Below are 18,820 nucleotides of genomic sequence, written 5' to 3' on the forward strand. Positions count from 1 at the left end.
CAGAGAAGTACTTGGCGTACACCTGGCCCATGGGTGACTCCAATGAAAGGTCTGAAAGTCCTGTGAGAAGGAATGCACGCAGGGAGCTGAGGGGTGAAAACATATGCTGGGTCATCTATGAGTAGAGGCAGGACCTGTGGGCCTGAGGTAGTGGTGCCAGGAGGCTGAGGGAGCGGATGATGGATCCCACTGGAAAGCCAGAGGACATCCACTGACAGCTCCTGCATGCCCAGGTGGACAAGTTAGATTTTGTTCCTTGAGCAAAAAGAAACATTGTCCTTCCTTCCTTCTTTCCTTCCTTCCTTCCTTTCTTCCTTCCTTCCTTCCTTCCTTCCTTCCTTTCTTCTTTTCTTCCTTCTCCTTCCCTCTCTCCCTCCTTCCTTCCTAGCTTCTTTCCTTTCTTCCTGTTTCTCTTTTTCCTTTTCCTTTCAAAGAGATCATCTGTAGATAGAGTTTTCCTGTCCCAGCAGTTGTTTCCAAATGACAACACAGAGGCTTATATTAATTATAAATGCTCAGCCAATAGCTCAGGCTTATTATTTATTAACTCTTACACTTTAAGTTAACCCATATTCCTTATTCATACTCTGCCGTGTGTTGGTACATTTATTAGCATGGCACAGTCATTTCCTGCTCCTTCTATGTCTGCCTGGTGACTCCTCTGACTCCTCCTTCTTATTCCCATGGTCCTCTGTGTGTGGCTGTCCTACACCTATACTTCCTGCCTGGCTACTGGCCTTTCAACTTTTTATTAACCAAGGAGTGTAATACATATTCACGGTGTACAGAAGGATTATTCTACAGCAATAATTGGGCTGGGATAAATCTGATGGAAGTGGGGAGGTGAAGCTAGCACGGGACTTCTAAGAAACCTCTTGAGTTTTGGTTTCTTGAACCCAGAAACGGAGACAACCCTACATCTTCTCCAGGCTTGTGGTGAGAATGAAGGAGAGATGATTGTTATCGTTACTCTAGGTGAGGAAGTTATACAGTAGTTTTGTGGCTTTACCCTGTCTGGGGTGCAATCTCAGCTCCCTGTATAAGTTCAGATCTGGGGAGGGGGCAAGTAACTGCCCAAGAGATAACAGGGCGGTTGCCAGGGTGAGTGAAGAGATTAGGAAGTGAGTTGCCATTGTCTAAGTGAAGGGCGTAAAAAGACTGTTGCCAGCCACTAGAATGGAGCAGTTCCTGTTAAGATGGAGAATAAGGACAATTGCTTAAGAAAGACCAGGGAAGGCAAAATAACCCTGAGCTTGCTCTTTGTCACCGGTAGCAGCAGACAGTTTGAGGGACAACTAGCCCAGCAGTGCCGTTTCTGGGTTGGTTTATGGTGGACTACATGAGCACATTAACCAGTTGAGCCACATGATTGCAGTCGGTCCTGAATGCTGGGACTGAGGATGCTGGTGAAGACCACACACAGAGGACTCAGATATTCCTAATGTTACAATCAATGGTAGAAACTTCTGTGGCAGGAAAATAGAAAGTATGGTCCAGAAGGCCTTGTGCCAGGCCTTGCTAAATTAACACATGGAACAAAAAGTGATGAAGAATGCTCAAGTGTGTCCTGTAAAATACAGCTACTGGTGCATGGACAGTCACTCCAGTGTCCTTGAGTAGCCTGTGGGGCTCATCATAATACTAAAATCACCATGGTGACAGTTTAAGATGACACCCTTCAAACTGTTGTCCTTTAGTCAGCAGGTTTCCTCACTTGGAAATGTACATGTTTTCAATAAATTCTCTCTTAGCTTGCTACTATCCATGTAACTTCTTTAAATTCTTTGTTTTGGACCCCTCTAGAGGTATTCTCCAAACCAAATATCTACTATGTCATTATGGCATTGATTGAGATCAAGAAAGAGAGAATAAAGAAACTAGATGATAAGAGATAGATAGTTTGAAATGCATCTTTTATGCTTTATTTTTGTGAGTAGTTTCTTTCTTTTTTTTCTATCAAAGGTAATTACCCCAACAAGGGTCCATATTCTTTGAACCTTGCCCTCACCCTTTGCCCTCATTAGCCAATCACTTAAGAGTGTAAGGCCAAGTTTCCACCAATGGGGTGAGACCCTGTCATCACCTATAAAACACAGACCCTATCTTGACTATGTACATTCAATAGTCCAACTTGGGTTCTGCACACACCCTTCTTACAAGAAGGATTGACCTTGCCAAGTTACTTTCACTTTGTTCATGTGTTCCTTTGTGAGACACTGGGGTTACCATTTTCCAACATAAAGATGTATAAAACATTATTTCTCTGACAGGGTATTTCAAGAATTGAGGGGAAGAAGAAAGCGGACAAGTATTTTTCAGGAACTGTTCAGATTATAAAAGTAATACAGGCATTCCTCAGTGTCTATGAGGCTAAGACCTCCCTCTGATGAACGCATAATTCAAGTCTCTAATGTAAGTTAGCACAGTACTTGCATATGTCCTATGTACATGATGCCACGTCTCTGACTTCTCTCTAGATGATGGATACAGTATAAGTGCTGTGGAAAAGGCGTTACACTGCATTGCTTAAGCAGTGATAGTAAGGAAATAGTATGTAAAAAAAAAAAAAAGGAATTTATCTATTTTGTAACCTTATAAACATTTTTTAAATTAATTTACCCCCCCCCCATGAAGTCTACTGTGGTGTATACATCAGAGAGGATCACACCAAGCCCCCTCTATAAACACTCAGGAATATTTCCTTATAAACATGTATTCCCATATCAATGGGAATCACACAACTTAAAAAGTTTTCTATTGCTTTGTTGTTCACTTGGAAACGGTCTGGTCTGTCCATGGTGGCTTTCTCTCTATGTAGAGCTTGTAAGGAAGCATCATGAGGAATGGCAGCTGTGGGAGGTCACACATGAGGTCACAAGGGCACGGTCATTTTACAGGGACTTCAGGAGCTAGCACTTCCCAAGAGAGGAGCTCTTCCATCTTTGGGGCTAGGTAGGTTATTGCTCACTCATTCTGAGGAAATGTCACCATCATATAAAACTGTCAACAGCTGAACTTCGATTTACATCCAGTCAGTCAGCATTGTCTTTCCAGAAATAAACAATCCCATCCCACCAGTGTTTGAAAGCCACGTTGCGTACTGGTGTGAAAGGGTATCTGCTGCCTGACTGGAACATTCCACCATTCATTCCCAACATAGTCATAGTAAATACTTGATTTCAGGAGATATGTTCAAATGTTTATACAAAAGTGAATGGGTGAGACAGCTCAGGGGTTCTTGCAGAGGCCTTAAGCTCAGGTCCCAGCACCTACATCAAGTGGCTCATCACCACCTGTAACTCCAGTTCTAGGAATCCAGTGTCCACACATGGTCGTGTGGTGTGTGTGTGTGTGTGTGTGTGTATGTGAATACAATTAAATTTTAAGAAATAGTTACTAAAAGTCTTGTAAGCTGAATGGACTATTCCAGAAAGGAAAACGAGTGAATGGTTGTCATGGCTTATACATCCAGGTTGTCTGCAGAGGTGTAATTCATCAGTCTCTCATTTATCTCTATCAGAATGGTTTTCCTTAGTTTTCTCACCGGGAAACAGAAAACATGTGAGATCACAGCTTTGCTGGCTTTGTACTATGAGACACAGAGCCAAATGAGGGGTGGAGAGACTGGGTTCCCTTAGATGTGTTCCATTGCCCAGGAGCATAGCAAATCACCCAGCCAGCATGAGCACTTCCAAGTTATTTATCTTCAGTAGCTGCAGAGGATACTGCCCAGACAGTACACTGTCTGGTCAAAAGAAGATCAGAGAAAAATCATGTTCATCTAAGAAAATCTCTCCCTCTCCTTCCTTCCCTCCCCCCCTCCTCTGTGTGTATCCACATGGCTTAGGATTGTCATCATGTGGATATAATGCTGGTGGTTTTGGACTAAAGCACATATATGTGTGACAATTGAGGAATTTTTAAATGAATGGTAGGGTAATCCCTATTTAAATTTTAATGAAAATACAAAATTCCAGAGCAATACCAGCTTTAACAACATCACCCCATCCCAAAGGAACACAATGAGGCTCTTTTGGGGCTTGAGAGAATACTCAGCAGTTAAGAGCACTTGCTGCTCTTCTAGAGGACCCAGATTTATTTCCCAGCACACATATCAGGCAGCCAACAACCATCCATAGCTTGAGCTCTTAGGAAGCCAACTCCTCTGGCCTCTGCAGACACCTGCATGCACATGGTGTCTATAAACTCATGTATATACACACACATGCATACGTGTGCATACATATATACACCACACACACACATACAAAATATTTTAAAAACCTCTAAAATAGTTTTTATAAAGCTCAGGAAGTCCAGCATTTTACATTATTTTTCTTAAAGTTCAATGCCCATTCCTCTATAGATATTACCATAACAGAATTTAACCTTATGATTAAATGCTTTATTACCACATGGCTTCCTTCTGAATATGCACAAACTAAGTAAAATTTTTCTCTTGTTTATATACTCCTGATTTTGAGAATTTTTCCCTGATTCAAACTGTAATTATGATTCTTCTATCTCACCATTGCTTTAAGCCTCATACACAGCAAATGTTCAACTGTTCTAGGCACATCTGGGGAGAACACGTGAGATAAACAGGGTGTCCCTCTTCACCCTTAGGACATCTTACTTTAGACAAGTCACTTTTACTAAAATGAACCTGAAGCTCAGGTGGAGGAGTTCTTGTTCACATAAGTAAAAACACAGAGTTGAGTTTTCTTACAGCATGGTCACTCAGTGGTTCGAATTCCAGTTACATTGGATGCCCAAAGCATATTTGTAATAAAAATGACTTTATTTCCATTTTCTCTGAATAGCATCCTATCTTCCTAGATCTACACCATCTTTCTCTGCTCCACTTCTTGCCTGTGGCTGATCTCTGTGGACACATGAGTGTGCTTGGCTTTCAACTTCTAGTAGAGACCAAAGAGAGCAGAAAGTTATAAAGAGGTTTTTACAGACCCAGGCAAGTTAGTGACCTTGAGATGAAGACACTACCATTTTTTTTCTTTTTCTTTTTCTTTTTTTTTTTTTTTTTTTTTTTTTTCCAAGAGACCTGAACTCAATGAGAAGCGTTTCCAAGAGACACAGAGAGGTATGCAGGCCTATACAGGAAAGGTCATGTGACAATGGAGACGAACTAGTCAAGTCACAAACCAGAGTGTTCAAAGCCCTCAGAAGTTAGCCTGCAAAACAGCCATTTCAAAGAGAGGTGAGTTTCTACACACACAACATCCATTTGAGAATGTTTTGGAAACCCTTCCTCTGTGTTACTCGATGACCACAGATAAAACTACCTACTGCCACCACAGGGTGTTCACCATCATTATAGTTTCTTTATGTCCTGCTCATATTCACAAACAATCCAATTATTACAAGTCCCCTGCTCTTGTAACTCAATGCCAGAATGCCATGTGTTTTCTGCCACATGGGGATATGTGGTCACTGTGACTGATTCAGTCTACCTCACTCATGGGAGATTGTGTTCTTCAATTCCCTGAATGTAAAGGTTATATGGAACCTAACTTAGAAAACAATTGATTAAGGCTGCCCTCTTCAATACGGTAGACATTAGTCACATTTCATTAAATCTATCTATCTTATTTATTTATTTATTTATTTAAGTTTCAGTGTGAGACACTGAACCCAGGACATTGTGCATGCTGGAACTAAATTTAAATGAATTGAAATGAAATGCAATCTAAACTTCAGTTCCTTAGTTACATAAACCATATTTCGGGTGCTCACCATTCACATTTAGTGGCTACCAAGTTGGACATGGCAGCAATAGGACAGATATAGCTGTATAACTATGAGTATATGTGTGTGTGTGTGTGTGTGTGTGTGTGTGTGTGTTTGAACAACATCTGTAGGGGGATCGTATAGCATTCAAAATACTACAAAGTTAAGAATATCTTATATTTATGCACCTATAAAACCATTCAATTAAAAAACTATTTTTAGGGTAATTATTTTCTAAAAAGTTAATTGTATTTGATCGATTTTTAGTAACATGAACATTTAAAGCCTTTTGATAGTGACTAGTTGAACATTAAAAATGTAGGCATAATATATTAGATCCACTTCAGAATTTCTAACCAGTTTTCTTTGATAATTCTAACAACTACCACATACCTGGTGGCTAAATAACAGAAAAATCTTTTCTCATAGAAGAGGCCCATGGTACAGGGTTCCTGTATTCAAACCAGGAGAGATTCTGTGCCTCTCCTAAAGCTTTGAAAGGGTGTGTGCTGACACTCTAGCTCCATCTTCACACAGAATTTTTCTTTGCCAGCCTACATGTCTCTTGGAAGGGCTGGAGACATGGTTTTTAAGAGTACTTGTGGCTCTTCCAGAGGCACCAAATTGATTTCCCAGAGACTCTAGTTCAGCACCCAGCACCCACAGTAGACAGCCCACCACTACCTGTAACTCCAGTTCCAGGGATATTACACCTTCTTCTCAGCTCCTTAGGCACCTACATACATGAGGTACACCACACATCTATTCAGTCCCAAATTAATAAGATCATTGTTAGAAATGGAGGCATTGCAAAAGATAGTGATGAAATCCAGTCATACCTCATAACCTGTATCCTTAATAATAAAGTCTAAACTAAAGGATGAATTTCTAAATACTTATGGCCCACCAAAGCTAAAACAAATGGATATAAGATCCACAGATAGCTGTGGCACAGTAAACACAAAAACAAACATAAAAAAACATCCAGACTAGAAAGAACCCAAGTCCAGAAAAATTCACTATTGAATTCTTAAAGAACCAAAACCAATACTCCTCAAGTTAGTCCATAAAATAGAAGAAGAAGGGGTGCTTCCATCATACCAATGCCCAAACCAAAATCAAAATGCAACAACAAGAAAAATACTCTACAGAGAAATCTTCTTGATGAGCACAAATGTAAAGGTTCTCAATAGACTAAATTTAAGAACACATCCAAAAGATCATCTACCATAACCAAGCTGACTTCATTCCAGAGATACAAAGATGGCTCAAACATGTAAAGCAATGAATGTATTCCACCTCATAAAGGAACTCAAGGACAGAAATCACATCATCACCTCAATAGATGCAAAAAGGTGGGGGGACTGTAACAAAAATCTAATGTCCTTTCATGATAAACGCCTTAGTGAGATAGCGCTAGATGGGACATGTCTCAGTATAATAAAGACTGTATACAACAAGCCTGTAGGCAATACCATGATAAATGGGGAAATATTTCCACTAAAACCAAATACGAGACAAAGATGTCCACTCTTCCACTCTTATTTTTTATGATAATATTTTCATTTAAATTTGGAAAAGCTTGTTTTACCTGTCAATCCCAGTTCCCTCTCTCTTCCTTCCTCCCTTGTCCTGCCCCAACCCCCATCCCATCCCTTTCTGTTCCTCAGGGAGGCCTTCCATGGGGAATCTTCAAAGTTTGTCACATCATTTGGAGCAGGCCCAGGCCCTCCCCCCGTGTGTCTGGCTGAGGGCCACTCTTCCACTCTTATTCAATATATTGCTTGAAGTTTTAGCCAGGATAATAAAACAGGAAAATAAAAAGGGGATACAAAGAGGAAAGGAAGAAGTAAAAATATCTTTATTTGCTGATTCTATACGTAAGTAACACTGAAGACTCTACCAGAAAACTCTTACAGGTGATAAACACTTTAAACGAAGTGGCAGGATACAAAATTAACATTCAAAAGCCAACAGCCTTCCTGTATACCAACTGACAAGCATACTGAAGAAGAAATTAGGAAAATAATCCAAGTTGCAAAAGATGTGCATACATGCTCTTCAGGGTCCTGAGACCCCTGAGTTGGATCTGTTCTGAAAGCCTCCTCCTTGAAGACTACCAGAAGGCATCATGCAAACTCCCAAAGGAAGGAAGCAACCAACAGTCCCATGGAGCTGTGAGGCTTATGAGCTACAACAATCACTAACATGGCACATTAACCATAGGGTGCAGTAGTGGCAAGCATACCTTGGTAGTAATCAACAGCCCTCTGATTTGAGTTAAGGTCAATTCAACAAAGGGAAAATCATGCCTGCTACTGGAAACCTAGCCAGCCACCCAAGACTAGTGAAGTCACAGACCTTGGAGAAGAACTTAAAATCACCACTTTACTAAACCAGTAGAATCCCTCACTACACTCTAAGTATTTGTTCTTATACCCACAGATGAATGTCATCTTCACCCCTTACTGAGACACTTCTCTCTGAAACAGATGGAGACCATTACAGAAGGCTACAGCCAAAGAAAATGCAGAATCGTGGAGCTCAGTCCCAACTGACATCTATAGCTCAATGCCTGCATTTAAGGCTCGCAGGTCATTGTGAACAGGATCTCTGTTGTAGGTTAGAGTCCTTTCAATGTATGTCTAAGAATGGAACAGCTAGAACATATGGAAGTCCTATTTTTAGTTTTAAATTTTTCTCAATCTTTTGAGATTATATCATTTCCCTCTTCCCCTTTCCTTCCTCCAAACCTCCCAATGCAAATACCTCCTTGAACTCTTTCAACTTCATGACCTCTTTTTCTTTAAATGTTTTTGCATATATTTATATATTCCTAAATATGTAAACATAATCTGCTCAATCATATACTTTTATTTGTGTGTATGTTTCCAGGGCAACAGTAACACCTGTACATTAATGTATATTACAGCTCTAGACAAAATAGAGGTAGGAAATGGAATCAGCCTATATCTTGTCCAGAAGCTGATGAATGAATATTAAAAATGTGATCTGTATGTAGTGTAGAATTCTACTTTATTGTTAAAGAATGAGACTATGAGATTTTCAGGAAAATGGGTGGCACTGGGAAATATACTGAGTGAGGCAACTCAAGCCCAGAAAGACAAGCACCATATGTTCTTTTTCATATGCAGATCCTAGCTTTGAATTTTTAGACTCCTGTATTTGCGTGAGGGTCTGTAGAGACCAGGAACCAATAAAGGAGCCTTATGAAGTGGAGATAGTAAAGGATGTGTGTGAAAGTTGAAAGGATCCTAAGGATGAAGTCTTAGGCAGAGTTGGGGTGGGGTAATAGAGGCGGGGGAGGAGTGGGAATGGTTAACAAAAATTGAATATGTGTTTAAAAAGTAATATAGAAACAAAAATATATACTTTTAAAAAATATGTTTAAGATTTAAAAAAAAAAGTATTTGAAAGGGAGGTACCATTCATGAATGGAGAATGCTGATCTTCCAAACCATAATATTTTAAACTAGAACCCAGTGTCAGGGGAGGTTTCTCCTTAAGAGTTGTTGGCCAGAAAGTTCTCAGAAGTCTCCAAAATATACGGGGTTTTGCCATTGCCTTTGGTTGCACACCAGAACCAGATGATAAGGCTCTCTGGCAGGAGGCAACACACATTTTGGCTATAGGACGTAGAAAACTCAAGAATGAAACTGAGCTCAAAAACCTCTCCTTTCTGGCTAGCATTCATATGGCCTGGAAGATATGCACCTCCTTAAAAATTTTATGGCTTCATTCTTCCTTTACCAACTGGATAGAATCTCACAGTTTTATGTAACACTTATCAATATCTATTCAGTTAATAGACATGTATGCTAGCAGGTGAGAAAACTCACCAATGGTCTTGCCCCGCTGTAGACCATGTGTACTACAATACTGATACACCAGACATATACCAACTGGTGCAATAGTGTTAAGAGTATATTGGGGATAATAAACTACTTTGTGATTGTATTTGAGGCTCACTCCATGAGAAGAAATGTATCTCTAATGCTATGAACCTGGTTAAAAGCCTGTGGCTGGGGCGGGGAGGGCCCAAGGGAGGCACATTACTCTTATTTCTTTAAATGAAGTGAGCATATTGCTGTTAAGTATTTGTGTTTATGCTCACAGACTACTGGTTCAGCTGTCAGCCTGGGGTGAAAAAAGTTCATTTTCCCAGAAGGGAACAGTTATATAGAAACTCATAACCAGGCAAAGTGCTAAGAATAAATGACTGATGAGGTCTGAATCTTAAAGGGGACTCCACTCCCACCCTACCCATCAAGACCCAGAGAATGTCCCAGAGGAGAGGTTGGAAAGAACTAGGCCCTGAGGGTAGGGAAGAGTGTCAGGAAATGCTCCCATCTAGGTAAGACATTGCCATGTCAACCGTGAACTCATAGGAACTATGGACACCTGCACAAGTTGGGCCTTCCCACTCTCCATCATGGTTGAAAGAAGTACCCACGAGGACCCATCTCTTCTTAAGGAGCTAACAACTGTAAAGGTTTCTGGAGGAGGGCTGTCATATTCTCTAATATGTGTAGATGATGTAGCCACTGGAGGACGATGGGTAAAAGCAGGGTTCAGAGGGAGAGAAAGGAAGGGAGATACCAAGGGTAATGGGAAATGACTATAACCACAAATATGTGTGTGTGTTCAAAAATAAAAGAAAAAATCTTAGTGTTGGGTATTGTTGAACATGAAAATAATCACAACCTTTAGAAGTTAAAATAGGAAGTAGAAACAGTAGAAGTAGAACTTGTGTGTGTGCCACAAGTTCAAGTCCAACCTGGTCTACATAGTGAGTTCCAAGCCAGTCAAGGCTACATAGCAAGATTCAATCTTAACAACAGCCAAAACAACAACAAAGGGGCTAAGAGATGGCTCATTGAGTAAACTGCTTGCTGTGTCAGTGTGGGGACTTGAGTTTAAACACCCAGAACCTACCTGAAGCTGGGTGTTGTAGCATGTATCTACAATACCAGGACTCTCATAGAGAGATGGGAGGGAGAAAGAGGAGAATCTCCAGAAGTTTGTGAGCTGAACAGCCTGGCTGGATATGAAGCACAAATTAACAAGAGACCTTGTCTGAATAGAATGTGAGGGAATACTCTATAGCAAGGCCATGTCCTCATTCACACAGACGAATGAACATATGTATACACATGCAGAGAGAGAGAGAGAGAGAGAGAGAGAGAGAGAGATTACAAATTAAGTAGCAGTTCATTATACCTGTCATCTTTCTCACAGAAATATCTTAATTAACTGATTTGAAAATTACTTATAAACTACAAATTTCAAGAATTAGTCCCTGACAGCCATGGACAAAGACTCACTTAATGCCAGTGTCAATATTGAAGCTTGACTTAAAAGGCCTGAAAAGACATGGCAGATGGCTTTAAAGACAGACACTTAAGGATCATTACATATGGATTGCTTAGCAATTTCACTGCATGCTTGAAAATTATTAAGTTTATGATTACACATTTGACAGTGTTAAAATATCAACAGCTGAGAGGAAGAAACTAATCCTAATTAAATAAGGATAATTTCTAATTTTCAGGATATTCCATCCTAGATTTTATCTTGAGTATATTTTGTCAGATATTCATAGCTAAGTAGATGTCTTTTGAAAAGTCTGGGGTTTTGTTGTGAAGTAACAGCAGAGATGACCAAGGGTTTACAAAAGGAATATAATGTGAGTGATGTTTGGTGGAATGTTATAGTTCAATGATGGGAAACGCATGAATGGACAAGCACACATAGTCTAGGGCAGGCGGTAGAGCTGACCCTGTGGTCATAAGAGCAGGAGAACATTCCTGACCCCCACCAGCTGCAACACTCAGGAGAGCAGGCCCTGAATCTTGCCAGAGCAGCATAATAGAGCCAACCTATTCGTGGAGGTATGGGTGAGCCAGCCCAGAAGTTGTAAACATGGGAGAGTCATTCCCATTTCACATCTGGTACACCAACCCTACAGCTGCTCAGGAGCAGACCCAAGAATATAACTTGGCCTACCCCATCATCCACCAAAGCTGCAGGATCTCCACAACACAGGGCAACAACAGGATATCCAGAAGGAGCCCTAGCTAGAGCCCAGCATTGATAAGATAGTAGAAATCAAAGGCTTCAAATCAGATCAATAACTTTATTCAATGAAAACTTTCAAGTTAAGCTAAGTGGACAAGGGTTTATGGCATGACTCACTGTGTCACACTACAGCTTCTACAGATTTTTAAGTTTTCCCCCTTTTAATTTTCTTTTCTTTTTTTTTCCATTTTTCTCTTAAATTTTGTTTTATTTGGGTGGTGTTCGGGTCAGAGAGTGGATGTAAAGGGTTGGGGAAATGATGCATGATATAAAGACACATAAATTAAATAAATGTTTTAAAAAAAAAAGGTGTGGTCCTTCATGGTGGAGAAGGCATGATGGCAGGAACATAAGGCATCTGGTCATATTGAACCCAGAGTCAAAAAATCAGAGAGAGATTGATATATTGTTTATGTTCTAATAAAGCTTGCCTGGAGATCAGAATGCAAAGCCAGCCATACTAGTTAGCCATAGAAGCTGGGCAGTGGTAGTACACACCTTTAATCCCAGAACTCAGGAGACAGAGGCAGATGTATTGCTGTGAGTTCAAGGCCACCCAGAGCTCCATGAGAGTGAATCAGTTTAAAAGAGAAACAGCACACGCCTCTAATTCCAGCCCTAGAGAGGTATATTAGACAGGAGCAGCTGAGGTTTGTGGCCGAGAGCATTGCAGCCTGAGCAGCAGTGCAGTCTGGAGATGCAGTCTGAGGTTCGGTGGGTCGCCCCTTCAGTTCTGAGCATTGGTAGAGGTGAGAACTCTCAAGCAGCTGGCAGCTTTGCTTCTCTGGTCTTCAGCTTGAACCCCAATATCTGTCTCTGGGTTTTTATTATGTATGCCACAAGAGATGAATGCTGGTGTTCAGCTTGTTTTCTCCTTTTTGTCACTCACAGTTAGGGTGGGTCCTCCCATTTTTAATTAACGTAATCTGGAAAGTCCCTCACATACATGTTCAGAGGTTTGTCCCCTGGGTGATTGTAGATCCTGCCAAGTTGACAGTCAATACATTATGGGTTTGAGAAACCTTAAAGTTATTCATTTTGGGTCTTTTAGGGCAGATCTGCTTGTCCATTAATGTGCACAGACCCCAGCTGGAACAATGGTATTCTTCATTGTCTTCTATTTGGTAATAGCCCTTTAAGTCACTTATCCATATGAGTAGTGTGTGCCACGCCGATGCACTCATTTCCACCCTGGAAGCCAGGAATATTTTTCATGATTTCTATCTAGGAGCTTTAATTAGATGAGAATTCAAATTCACATGCCTTACTTCATCTCTTTATGCCTTTTTACACACTTGAATGCTTTAAGATTAAATCCAGGTGTTCAGCAACAAAGAACTTACCAAATTTGATCATGCTAATCTTTTCATTTTCTAGTATTATTTTCAAAATCTTTCTCAGTTAATATTCTCTTTTTGTGCCTCTTCTGGTTTGATCTTGCTTTATGAATTTTGTTGTGTTGCTCTTGAGATGGGGTCTCATGTAATTCAAGAATGCCCAGATCTTGCTATATCTGTATCTGCCTTGAAAGTCTGATCTTCTCTGTCTATTTCTCAACTGCTGGCACTACAGCTGGGAACTGCCATGACCAGCTAAAGTCACACTTTTTGTTTGTTTGACTTGAGACAGAGTCTCATTCTGTAACCCAGATTGATCTCCAACTCCAGTAATCCTCCTGCCTCAGCCTCCCAGTTATAGGGTTTATAAGTGTTATCTAACAAACCTAGCTTCTGAGACTTTCTTGATATAACATATTTTAGGATTATATAATCTTAGGAAAGTTTTTTTCTCTTGTACTGTATCAGAGAAAGGCATTGGTATTAAATCTGAGGCAAAATTTAAATTGCTTTCTAGCAAAGATCCTCAAAAACACAGAGCAATCTGCTTCTGTGACCAGAGGTGGACAGCCATGCAACTCCTCATTCAAAATACTGTAACATCACATTAAAAAAATTTTTTTTTTGCTTTGATGTTAGCATTTCTGCTTGTCCATAAAGAAGCAACATGAGACAGAAAACAATGTTTTTCCCAGGTGGTCCTTTATTCATTAATATCACTAAACTAAACATAAGGGAATGAAGTGTTGAAATGTGTAACTTCTGAGGACACTGCAATTTAAAGAAAAGAGCTGAGTGTGTCTGGGGGTCACCCCGATTCTGACTTTTACCTCTGTGTGCTTCACGTTTCTGTAGAGTTGACATGGGTGAGAAAGGCAAAGGAAATACAGGGGGCAAACAGCTAGAGGGGGGTGTAACCGAAGGGCTATATTACTGCAAACTACCCCAAACCATTCAGAGCCATCGCAGAAGAATAGGATGACAGCTAACTGTCCTGTACTTCATTATAAAGTCATCTCTATCAGCAACTTGACAAAACTTCAAGATGCACAGGCTGGAAGGAAGAAAAAGCCACACAAATGGAAATCAAAGGAGCAGAAATAGCTATATCATACACAGTAGAGCTGACTTTACATTATAAACAGTTCAACGAAACACAAAAAAGCATCATTTTCTGATAAAGGGATCAATTAACAAGAAGATTTCACAACTGAAAATGTATGTGCACTCAAAACAGAAACCTCAAATATTTAAAGGAAATATTAGACCTAAAGGGAGAGATGGACTCTCAAACAATAACAATGGGAGGATATAACATATCTCAGTGGAAAGATAATCCCAACAGATAATCAACAAAGAAACAGCTATAGGTGTCCACATACAATTCCACACAACAGTAAGGAAATAATAAGAAGATTTCAGATTTTATATCAGAACTAAAGAACACATATTATGTTAAAGTTTCCCATTTATAAAGGCTACTATGGCGATGTCATGAACAGGGAAATATAAGAATCTAATTCTACAAATCAAAGTACATCTGTAGATCTTTGTGTCACAAAATCTCATGTTTAAAAGACTGAAATGTTTTACTTTATCTTTCTCGTCCTCCGTCCCTCCGTCCCGCCATCCCTCCGTCCCTCCCTCTCTACCTCTCCAATTCTTCCCTCCCTCCCTTCTTTCTTTCTGCTCTCCCTTCCTTCTTTTGCCTCTTCCTTTCCTTTTTTCATTCTTCTTTTCTATTTTCCTTTCTTTGTCTCTCTGTCTATGTCTCTGCCTCTGCCCCTTTTTCTCCTGTATGCACTCTATTCTAATTGCTTTGTGTCTGTTTGTGGTAATTGCTTCCATATCCATCATTCTATTTGTCATCTTGTGTCCTAAGAAAGAACTAATAAAATCTGTGGCCACTTTACTTATGTAGCTTTTAAAAAGTTCTTTAGCACTATGCCTAACTTTAAGATATGTATAACACATAATGTGCATATGAATGTGTACATGTGTGTGAATATAAATGTTTTAAGTATATTTTTGATGACTATAGCTACTTTTGGAAAAGTGTTTTTCAGGTTCCTTATTTTAACCAAGCTGAGACAAAATTCAACTATAACAATTTGGAGTTAAAGCTGAAAAAAATAATGTTCTTTTCTGTATACAGTTTAAAAACTTACAAAGGCATCTTGAAGTTTACTGATCTTGGTGTGTTTTGTCACAGCATAACTGTGATATATCTTTTACAATGCATCTGGGGAAGCGACTCATCTCTGTGCTTTCATATCTTTAAAGAAAGATAACATAATTTAGGCAAACAGCTGTTAAACAACTAGCATGCTATACTGAAGGTAAATGGGTGACAGACACAAAAGATAAAACAAACAACAACAACAAAACAATAAAAATGTCTATTTTTATTCTGCCTTTGGTTGGCTTGTAGACCAAATACGAAATTGTTTCCTTAAAAATACAATCCCCAAGTGTTTATTATAAGAAGTCTCAAGTCTTGAGCAAATAGTTAATTGAAATTCATTAAAAAATATATATAACTATTAACATGTTTTGCCTTTATTGATAGATATTTAATATTTAAGATACTACATATATTTTTTCTGTGTTTCAGGTGCAGTGTCTTGAGGTTCATTTAAAATATATTTGCTTTATAAAGAAGACAGCATTTTCTAAATTTTCTGAAGAAAAATAAGGCAGAAAGTAACCACTAAGTAAGATAAAGAGATATAAATACAGTGTATTTAGAATGAGGATTACATAAAAGGGTGATGCTTTCAGATGATCAATGTTTTTACATGGAGAGTCTGTCCTAATGTACAGGATTGATAATACAGACAGATGAGCACAGAATCGAAGGCTAAGACATGTTATAAAAAGATTGTGAGAGGCAAAACAGAGAGAGATAAAATTGTTATACATAAATTGATTATAATTAAAATTTACTAAATGTTTTAAGTTCAAAATCCAATTCCCTGAGATAAAACTAGTGTCTGATTCTCTTAATGGAGATTACCAGATATGTCTAGATTTGTGTCCAGTTGACAAGCACTAACTAGGGATAGAGAATGGCTTAGCACAAACCAAGTGAAAGCATGAGACATCAAAGAAGTCAAACAAAAACTCACATAATCATTTCAATGGATACAAAAAAATTATGTGATTAATTAGATTTCCTGTCAGGGTAAAAATTTCTCTATTCTACAACTTAAGCACGTTAAGGAACATACCACAAAATATTGCAGTAGAAAATTAAAAAAGAAGAAAAAAGCCAGCCTCCCACTGAGTAAGTATAGACTTTCAGCTTCCTCTAGATTAGGAACCAGATTAAGAACGCCCATTTTTACCATTCTTGTTTAATATAGTACTAAATAAAAGTCTTTGTAGAAACAATTAAGGAAGAGAAAAAATAAATAAAGTGATTCTAAAGATGCTAATTGTCTGTGTTGGTAAATGATGAGTTTCTATATTTAGAAGAATCCAAAATTTGGGCAAAATACAACCCAAGAAATAGTAACATTTTTATACTAATAGTAAAATTACTCAAAAAAGAGGCTAAGAAAGCAATCCCACTCTCAATAGCTATAAAAGTAGCAATAACCAAGGCAATAAAATGTCTACAGTGAAAATTACGGAGCATGAAGTAAAGAAATTATGGAGGGCATAAAAATGGAAGCATGTTAGAAGTTTGTGAATGAGATGAACAGATTGGACAGACGGTTCAGCACCGTTGACACTTACCGCTCTTGCACAGGACCAACATTTGGTTCCCAGCACCCTCAGCAGCCAGCTCACAACCACCTGTTACTTCAGTTTCAAAGGACTTGCCACCTTTTTCTGGCCTCCTTGAGCACATACATGGTATATATGTATGTACTCAGCCCCCCACACACATGTAAAATAATAATGTAATAAAATAAATCTTTTAGATGTGTTGTAAAAATTATATATATATATATATAATCATATATATAATGACAACAAATAAAGCTGTAGTATGTAAACTTCTGGAACTGCCAATGCACTGTGACCCTCAGCCACACCACACTACCTTTGGGCCATGGTCAGAACAGTTCATTCAGAGTGTCCTTCAAAATTACACCCCAGAATGTGGACTGTGGAAATGGAAAGTAGAAAGCCTTGGATAACACTGAAAACACCTTAGGGTTCACACCACAATTAAGGTTCATAGTCAGGATTTTTTAAAGACAGTTTTGAAAAACAACCCTTGCAGACATTTCATGATCCAGCTGGTGTGCAACAGTAAAACATACCAGGACCAGAAGAATAAATCTTGAACATTTCATGACATCACTTGGAAACCTGAAATTGCCTGTGCTTTTCATGGCCATAAGCAAATTGCACTTATTCAGCCATTTTATCAGTGTGATACAGGGAGAGCACAGATGCTATTTTATTACTTCTGTTTCCTCCAGTTGTCAGACAGCGCTCTGAAACAGTTTCTCATAGCAGACGGCTTAGTACCCACAACAGGCTTTTCAAACTCTATAATTTTTACCAAGATTCATTCTTTTTTAGCACTCAAGTTCCAATCCTCAGTTCAATCTTAAATCTTAGAGTGAGCAAAATCATTAGAAATATATGGGGTCAAAGAGAGTGACCAGACTCAGGCGTGTCGATGGCATGAGAAGTGTAAGCATGATGCACATATAGCAATGTGCAAGTCTGAAGAGACCAGTCCTGAGTTCCCAGGTCCGGCTCTGGTGCAGGCCTGTGTTTTGGAGAGTTTGCAGGTGCCTCTGCCTACAGCCTGAATGCCTCACACAGCCTTCAGTTGCAGAATTGCAGCTCTCATTCTACCCTAGAGTTTATGTCCAGACATGTCAACTGTGAAGGCAAGAAGAGAAAAACCAAATAGCCAAGCCACTTTCAGAAGAATAAATTAGCAACTAGCAAATAAAGTATTTTCTGATGGAAACTGAATTATCAAGTTAAGAAACATCCTCCTACCTCTAAAGTGGAACTCAAGCAGGAAGGCACTCACTAATTAAAGTTCAAATGCATGCAGGCACTAGTGAAATAGTAAAATAAATCCCACTGAGATTCCATAATTCCCTACATCTTTGCACTGTCGCCCACCTGTCTTGCTTGTTGTTAAGGGGGCACTTAAAAGCAGGTCACAGCCCCATGCTGTTTTATTCCCATCTATGCTTCAATGTGCATCTCTAAAATCAGAGAAAATTTCTTTTATAGCCACCACACTGTCAGTAAATTTTTAAATAAAAATTCTTGTTTTTTAAACAGGGGAGAGTGCAACCAAAGTCCCCCACTACCACAAATTAGGCAGTCAAGTTTCCCAAATTTGGGGAAATCGCAGGGGTCAGCACACCCCAAGAGCAATCGGTGGGCCTCGCCCTGGGAAAACCATCTACTTGATCATGGTGTCTCCCCTGTCAGGTAAGTATGAAATAAAAATGTTTACTTCAAAGAAAATATAGGAGGCATCAGGAGTTCAAGGTCATCCTCAGCTACTTTGAGAATTTGAGACTAGCTTGGGATACATAAAATCCTGAAATTCTGTCCAAAAACAACAACAATAAAACTAACAAACAAAAGAAAATACCCGTTGCAAAATAAAATACACATTAAAGGATAAAAAGGAATAAAGCTAAATT

At 39.2% G+C, this 18,820-nt stretch overlaps 1 non-coding gene across 1 annotated transcript; it reads right to left on the reverse strand.

Moving 5' to 3' along the window:
* Positions 1-18,446: 18,446 nt before the first annotated feature.
* LOC127213552 (U1 spliceosomal RNA) lies at positions 18,447-18,610 on the reverse strand. The gene has a single exon (XR_007833649.1). It is a non-coding gene; the product is annotated as a U1 spliceosomal RNA (small nuclear RNA).
* Positions 18,611-18,820: the final 210 nt, after the last annotated feature.

Source organism: Phodopus roborovskii, unplaced genomic scaffold (genome assembly GCF_943737965.1).
Source record: "Phodopus roborovskii unplaced genomic scaffold, PHOROB, whole genome shotgun sequence".
In the NCBI taxonomy this organism is placed as follows: Eukaryota; Metazoa; Chordata; class Mammalia; order Rodentia; family Cricetidae; genus Phodopus; species Phodopus roborovskii.